The sequence below is a fragment of the Ochotona curzoniae genome, unplaced genomic scaffold (assembly GCF_017591425.1).
Source record: "Ochotona curzoniae isolate NIBS_2020 unplaced genomic scaffold, NIBS_Ocur_1.0 patch216, whole genome shotgun sequence".
NCBI lineage: Eukaryota > Metazoa > Chordata > Mammalia > Lagomorpha > Ochotonidae > Ochotona > Ochotona curzoniae.
Genome location: NW_024466769.1, coordinates 281,307 through 289,622, shown reverse-complemented (window position 1 = coordinate 289,622; position 8,316 = coordinate 281,307). Strand labels below are relative to the sequence as shown.

General features: G+C 42.9%; 1 pseudogene; it reads left to right on the top strand.

Moving 5' to 3' along the window:
* Positions 1-4,458: 4,458 nt before the first annotated feature.
* On the top strand, positions 4,459-6,644 carry LOC121166716 (annotated as a pseudogene).
* The last annotated feature ends 1,672 nt before the right edge of the window (positions 6,645-8,316 follow it).

Here is an 8,316-nt window from a genome sequence, read left to right as displayed (position 1 = left end):
TTCTTTTCAACCATCTATTCAGAAGAATCCAAAGGATTATAAGAGAGATCTTGAAAAAGTAAATGGAAATGCGTATTATGAAGAAATCTGTGTGGAGTTTAGTTTTTTATTTTTATTTTTGATGGTGTTTACATAGTTGATCAGCGTGGGAAAGATTGAGGGTTGGGAAAAGTGGATGAGACCATTGTTTCCAAATTTCCTTTTTCTTCCTCCTATATCTGGGGAAGGGGAGACAAGTGGAGAAGCTGCACCCAGCCTCCCAACTGCCCCAGTAACTAGGAGTGAGGAACAAGCACCCAGTATCAACTCAGGGTCCCAATGTAGAGCATGCTCTGAGGGTTCTGCTCAAGTGGTTTCAATAGTTCTGAAATGCTGTCAATCTCACTGATCCAAGGATGAGGAAATCTTTCCAAGGTCCATTGGCTGACACAGTCCACCTTAGAGTCTCCATTCGCCCAGATATTTGCTGTCAATGCTTGGCTGGGGTAGTTGACCAATTTGTTCTGTCCTCCTTCCTCTGCTATGGTACCAGATGTCTTCTGCAGGTCCCAATGGGCTGCCATGTCCTCCATGGGCATCTGGGCATGCCATCCACTGCTCTGTCTTTTCCACTGAGGAGGCCCAGTTCTGACACATGTACTCTACATGCACCTGAACTGCTGGGACTCAGAAATCCAACCACGGGCAGAACACAGCAAGCAAACATTCATCCACCATCCGAACATCCTGCTGTGGAGGAACTTGATGCATGTTCTGAATGTGTAAAGGGCTCCACCCGGAAGTCACATCTCTTTGAACATCAGAGATTTTACCCTGGGGGAAATAATCCCATGAATGTAAGCCAATGAAGAAAGTCTTCACTTAGAAACCACAACTTGATACACCTCAGGGTATTTACCCAGGAGGGAAGCCCCATCTGTATCCTCAGTGTGGGAAGACCTTTACTCTCAAATCAATCTCATTACACATCAGAAAATTCAAACTGGACAAAAACCCAGTGGAAAACTTTTTTTTTTTTCCAGAAATCAGATCTCTTTAAACATCTTGAGAATTCATACAAGGAAAAACCTTTAGGAACGCAATAAATGTGGAAGAGGCTTCTCTCAGACCTCATTATACATCAGATAACTCACACTGGAGAGAAACACTATAAATGCAGTGAATGTGGGAAAGCTTTCACAGGGGAAAAACCTGACATGTGTCCTGAATGCGGCAGGGCTTTCATCCAGAAATCCCACTTCAATACACATCAGAGGATTCACATGGGAAAAAACCTTTATGAATGCAGTGACTGTGGGAAAGTGTTCACCAAGAAGTCACAGCTCCATGTGCACCAAAGAATTCACACAGGCGAGAAGCCCTATAGCTGTACACAGTGCAGAAAGGTCTTCACACTTAGCACAAATCTCACTACACATCAGAAGACTCGCACTGGAGAGAAATCCTATATGTATGTTGAATGTGGAAAGATTTTTACTAATCAGTCAAATCTCATCAAACATCAGAAAGCTCATACTGGAGAGGAGCCCTACAAATGCAATGGTTGCAGGAAAGCCTTCATCTGGAACTCATGCCTCAAAATCCACCAGAAATCTCATATTGGAGAGAGACACTATGAATACAAGGAATGTGGAAAAGCCTTTATCCAGAAGTCAACCTTGAGTGTGCATCAGAGAATCCATACAGGAGAGAAACCCTGTGGTTGTCCTGAATGCAGAAAGGCCTTCATCCAAGGAGTCACATTTCATTGCACATCACATTGTTCACACTGGAGAGATGCCATATGAGTCCTGTGACTGCGGGAAGTGCTTCACTAAGAAGTCACAACTCCATGTGCATCAGAAAATTCACACAGGTGAAAAAACCCAATCTGTGTGCTGAATGTGGGAAGGCCTTCACTGACCGGTCCAATCTCATAACACACGAGAAAACCCACACTGGGGAGAAACCTTGTTAGTGCAGTGACTGTGGAAAGGCCTTCACCTGGAAGTCACACCTCAGTATACCCCAAAAATCTCATACTGGAGAGAGAGACAATGAATGCATTCAGTGTGGGAAAGCCTTCATCCAGAAAGCAGCATTAAGCATGCATCAGATCATTCACACTGGAAAGAAACCTTATGCTTCAACAGAAAGTCAGAAGGCCTTCAGTGACACATCCAATCTCATTAAACATCAGAAAACACACAGTAGAGAGAAAGAGAGAAAAAAAAAAAAAACACTGTACAGTCAGTAACTGAGAAAACTTTCATCTGGAAATCGCCATTGGGTAATTGGATTCGAAATCCCCACTGGGTGTTTCATGGTTAGGAACAGGAATAGTTTGTGCCACCATCGTTATGCGGGGGGAAAAATAGACATAGACTGAAGCGCGGTTAAACAGAAGGGCAACAAAGCCCGATGTCCTTCAGTTAACTGAAATAATAAGTTCCTGCATCATTACAGCTACACACATAGGAAAGCCCTTTAAGATAACAAGCCATTTGTGTGATAGTTGTGTTTAGTTATATGTTTGATACAGGGATTCTTGAGCTCCTGCAAATGGAAAAACTAAAGATTGAGAATATGACATTAAATCTCACATTTTGAATAAAGGAGTTTTTTCAGCACTTACTAAACCTTCATGCCCTTGGGACATAAAAGATACTCCATATTGGCCAGTATATTTTTTCAGACTTCCAGAGAGAGGAGTTTTCATTGTCCAAATACTTGCAGTACACCAAAATCAAGGGTAAAAAAAACCTATTTGAGAATTCAGGTCTGGGTAGAAACTAGAAGATTTTGTGATCAATGTCACTTAGGACAGGATTCCCATCAAGGACTATTCTGTTTCCTTTAGGAAGTCATTATAGTATACTTTTAAAAAGTGAGACAGAATTTTTAAACTTAAATTTTGACTTTAGGAATTGGATAATTAGACATAGCCCTAGCCTGTCTTACAGGAATATAGCCAGTCATTAAATGGTACAGACATACAGGGACGGCAGTTGATATCTTGCTCTGGCATCCTCTGAAAGTCACGCATGCCTTCTGGATCTGTGCCCTCAAAGCCATTATGTAACCTACAGACTCTTTATTCCCTTAGTAACGGACCCTAAGACGATGGAACTGAGCCATAGCACTCCGACGTCCCAGTCTTGTCCACTGATGTCTTTGTCTTCCTTGGGAGTTCTCTTTAGAAAGGGATGATTGAAAAATTGAGTTTTAATACATAAAAGATTGTTTTTCTTCCAGTCTGGTTGCAATATTTTCTACACATGTGTTAAGGACAGTTTTGTGCTTTACTAAGTGTATAAGAACTGTAACCCTGGAAATAAACTTTGTCAGTTGCCCAAAACAGCACTGCCACCCATTTCTTTTTGGTTGCATCTCCTCCCCAGGAACCCACAAGGTAAACTTGTAAGCAAGTTTCTGGATGCCCTCTCTATAGCAAAGCTGCCTCAGCATTGATTGACATAAGGACACTGGCATGGAATGCTGCCAAGCAGGGAGGCCGAATGGGATAGGGAATAGATGGGATCAATCAACTGTACATAATGGCAAGCATGGGAACCAGGGTAGGGGGCGGGCCTGATGGGGTTATTGTGGGTCGCTCTGACTAGGCTGTAGCTCCCACTGGTTTGCATGAAGGCCGAGTATGTGGTGAGCAGGATCGGGCTGGACTCCAACACCCATTGGGTTGCATAAAACACGGGGCTGGAGACAGAACTGACCCAGAAATTGTAACCACCAGCATGTGCATAAGCTGATTTGGGTGATTGACTGTGGCAGACCCTGTATTGTCAAACACATAGAAGAATCAGGTCTGGGATGCTTTCAGATGAGGTTTCTTGGGTGACTCCCCACCAACTAAATGGCTGGACTCAACCCTAACCATGGAGAGAATTGCAAGTTCCATGGTCTGACTTTGGAGTGCATGTGTCAGAGCTGGGCCTCCTCAGTGGCTCAGATGGAACAGAGGACAGCATATCCAAATATACATGAAGGATAGGGCAGTACATCAGAGCCTCCAGCGGACACCTGGTACAACGGCAGAGGGTGGAAGACAGAATAAATTGGTCAACTACCCATCTCTGGCTACCCTTCTTACCTTGCAACTGATTCAGTTTTTGCCACCAAACCCACCTCCTATTTGCTTCTGATTGCTTCCCCCTCTCCAGATTGCAAGCTCCAAGAGAACAAAGAACTACTACTTTATTCACTGTTCAATCTCCATACCTAGAGTATGACTAGCGTATAGTTGATACTCATTTCAAGTTTGCTGCATGACTAAACAAATGTAGGAATGAATACCTGGCAAGAGAAGTCAGCCAAGGAAATCAGAGGCCAGAATAAAATCTTAGATGGAGCAGAGATGAGGAAGAGTGGTGAAGAACTTTCCAAAAGGCAATATATTGTTGTGCTGGGGTTTTGGGGGAAGGTGGCATGTGATCCCAGAAATGCCTGCAGCCTGCAGAGACTGCAAGTGCGTACGAGCACCTGCAAGGATGTGGGGAAGTGATGCTGGTGGGCAATAAAGTCCTCTGATGGAAGAGACTGTTTTCTGGGTTGGCACAATGGCTCAACAGACTAATCCTCCACCTCCAAGCACGGCATCCTATGTGGGCACCAGTTCAAATCCCGGCTGCCCCCATTTTCCATCCAGCTCTCTGCTATGGCCTGGGAAAACCTTGGAGGATGGCCCCCAAATCTCTGGGACTCTGCACCTGTGCGGGAGACCCAGAAGTAGCCCCTGGCTTCAGATCAGTTTCAGCTCCAGCCTTCACAGTCACTTGGGGAGTGAACCAGTGGGTGGAAGATTTCTCTCTCTGTCTCTCCTTCTCTCTGTAAATCTGTCCTTCTTTTTTTTTTGTATTTTTTTAAGATTTATTTTTATTATTTTTTTATTGGAAAGGTGGATATACAGAGAGGAGAGACAGAGAGGAAGATCTTCCGTCCGATGATTCACTCCCCAAGTCAGCGCAACGGGCCGATACTATGCCGATCCGAAGCCAGGAGCCTCTTCCGGGTCTCCCACGCGGGTGCAGGGTCCCAAAGCTTTGGGCCGTCCTCAGCTGCTTTCCCAGGCCACAGGCAGGGAGCTGGAAGGGAAGCGGGGCTGCCGGGATTAGAACCGGCGCCCATATGGGATCCTGGGCGTGCAAGGCGAGGACCTTAACCACTGCGCTGGGCCCTAAATCTGTCCTTCTAATGAAATAAAATCTTAAACGAAAGGAAAAGTCTTCTTTGCACCTGCCATCATGGATGTGGTTTCTTTGGTGTTTCTGATTATCCACTACCTAGATCTGTTTGTTCTGACCAATGTTTCCTGTCTTGTTATGCTTTTTTGCTTTTTTAACTACCTTGTTCCCACTCTAGCACTTGGAATTTTTTGTTCCAATCAAGGGATCACTGTACAACACCAAAGATCCCATGAAATGTGCTACAATGCAGTGAGAGCTCAACACAAAGCTGTGGGATAGTGGCAATGCCTCTGTACATCACAGGAAGGTAAACCTGAAATCTACTGGGTGACCATGACCACTTGTCTTGCTGCGGTTGCTTGCTTGAGACAACAATCCACCATCTGCTTCTCACCTCCCTGACAATGAATTTCTCACTGGGCTGAACCAACAGGGAATCATTTCGAAGTACATGGGAGTGGCCAATGAGAGATAAGCAAACTTCTGAAACAAAAGGAAAAAAAAATGAATAATGCACCTGCTTCATTAAGTGTGTTTGAAGGAGTATACATTGGCCCTGGAAACTCAGTGTCTGGCAGATGGAGCTGGGTGCATCCTCACCAGTTGGCCTCACACAGACAACTCTCTAGTATGATTTGCTTCAATTTTTCTCAACCAGCACTCACTGAATTCTTCCTTTTAGATAAAACTTCCTCCAAAATAAGAAAATGGTGAACTGTACTCTTTAGTTCAGCTTACAGTGACTTTGGTCATCACTGGAGTTGATCTTGGCTTTGGCTCACAAGGGACAGTGGTCTAAGGCTACAGAAAACCATCTGCTTCCATAGTCTGCTTATTTTAAGTATTTATTTTAAGCATTTTACTGCCCCACTGGGTGATGACAGAGGTAAAGTTTACTGCTTCTGATGAAGAGATAGTGAAGGGTCATTCCTCATTCTGTTTCTTTACCATGGGAGAAGAATCCTCCATGGAATAAAAGGAAATGTACCCATGTTTAGTATGCGCAGATTTCTCCCATGCCACCAAAACAAAACAAAACAAAAACTTAGCAGTTACAGTCAACACTGCCCTTTCTTCCCAGATGGGGAATGTGACAGACAGTCTTAGATATCTCATCCCCTTGCACTGAAATCTCAAGCTAGTAAATCTTCAAAGGCTTTGTAATAACAAACTTCCAAAAGATTATCTTCAAGAATGTTCAGCATACTTTTTCTTTCTGATTTGTCGCTCGCTGACTTTCTGAAGTACACAGTGGGTTAAGACTGTAACCTTTACCCCAAGACCAGCCAATAAAGAATAAGTCTTTCTATGTCTAGTCAAATGGAAAATAATCTTATACTGTTCATTTCCAAGACTCTAAATGTAAACCTCAAAATTCTCATGGTAACACGGTCCTATTCCTGTCCCCATAGGCCTGCCGCGAGACTCTGCCTGTGACTCTTTCCCTAGATACTTCTGTGAAAAACATGTGTTGGTGAGAGCATGCCTGGAAAAAATAAGAGTTGATCCCTGGTCTACACAGGTGTTGTAACTCCTTGCAAAGTTTCTTGTACTTGTCCTTTTCATCTTAGAAGCTAGAAATTCAGAGCAGCTGAAATGGGTAGGGATAGACATATAAGGGCCAAAAACGTGAAAGATTTGAGAATAATTCCTAAACTGATAATCTAACTGTAATATAGCTTTGGGAATTTATTGCACTGATGCTGTAAAACCTGCACCTGCTGGTCAGTCTGTCCCTGAATAGTTGCTGTTTCCTGCCTTTCAGTGTTTGCTGTGAACAGTGGCTGCCATTGTAGCACGTGGGGGCTTTTGTTGTTGTTGTTGTTGATGTGTCGTATGAGAATTAGCTGAATTGTACATGTGTTTCCTCCTTGTGAATAAGCCTGCCTTGCTATACAGGCTTTTGTTTTGTTTTGTTTTGCGTTGCTTGTGTGTGTGTGTGTGTGTGTGTGTGAAAGCATGTTTTCCTGATGAACTACTTCTGCGGTTTTAGTCCTCTACCATTTCTTCTACTTTGTTCTGTGTAAAAGGGGGGGGGGAGATGTGGCACACTAAGCTAACACTTGCAACACCAGAATGTGCCAGTTCAAGTAAAGAAAAGGAAAGAAAATCATATTCAGCCAAGACATCCTGCAACCACCAAGGCCACAGAAAACAAGTTTGAATGAGCCAGTGTCTTGTGGCCCTCCCTAGAAATGAACTAGAACGACACTGTCCATATGGCAGCCATTAGCCACATGTGACTGCTTGAATCTTGATTCATTCAAACTGAGTAACAAGAAAAACTGAGCTGCTCAGTCAGCCAGATACATTTCCAGTGTCCAGTGTTCATAGGCAGCACACCGAACATTCTGAATTAGGCAAAAAGGTCTAACTGGACCACATTGTGTTAAAGCGTCTACTTTATCCATTCAAAAATGATGGTCGGGGAAATTTGGGCAAAATGATGGACAACGAATATTTCACATGTTTTCCTGTAAAGTTAAAATTTGAACAGGCTGGGAGCATGAGCTGAAAGAGTAATATACAAAACATAACATGTTCTGATAAGGCAGAAAAATTTCAACTTAAACTTGAAAACAAAGAGGAAAGGAGAAAGACTCAGTAAATCATTGGCTGCTGTACAGGTAGATAAAATGGATGGGAAAAGATGAAGAAAGGAAAAACGCTGACTAAGGGTATTTTAAATAGCACTAACACAAAGGTCACCAGTAGTGAAAAAAAATATTTTATATATAGCTTAATTTGCAAAAGGCATTTAAGAGAAATATACTTAGGAAAATAAATACATTGATCATAACATACACATAATTACAATATAAAACAAGAGTGTTGAGAAAAAGCATAACAGCAATATTACTAATTATGAGTGAGCTTAACTTATGTATTAAAAGAAAAGGGGGGGGGGCAGGTGCTTGATATAGTATCCAACCCTTAATTTTAACTTCTTGACCACTCTGGGTTGTTTTTTTTTTTTTTTTTTAATGCATTTTTTTATTGGAAAGTCAAATTTTACAGAGAGGAGAAACAGAAAGAGAGAGATCTTGTATCCACTGGTTCACTCCCAAATGGCTGTAGTGGCCAAGGCTGGACCAGACTGAAGTGGGAGTCAGAAGCCTCTTCCAGGTCCCCT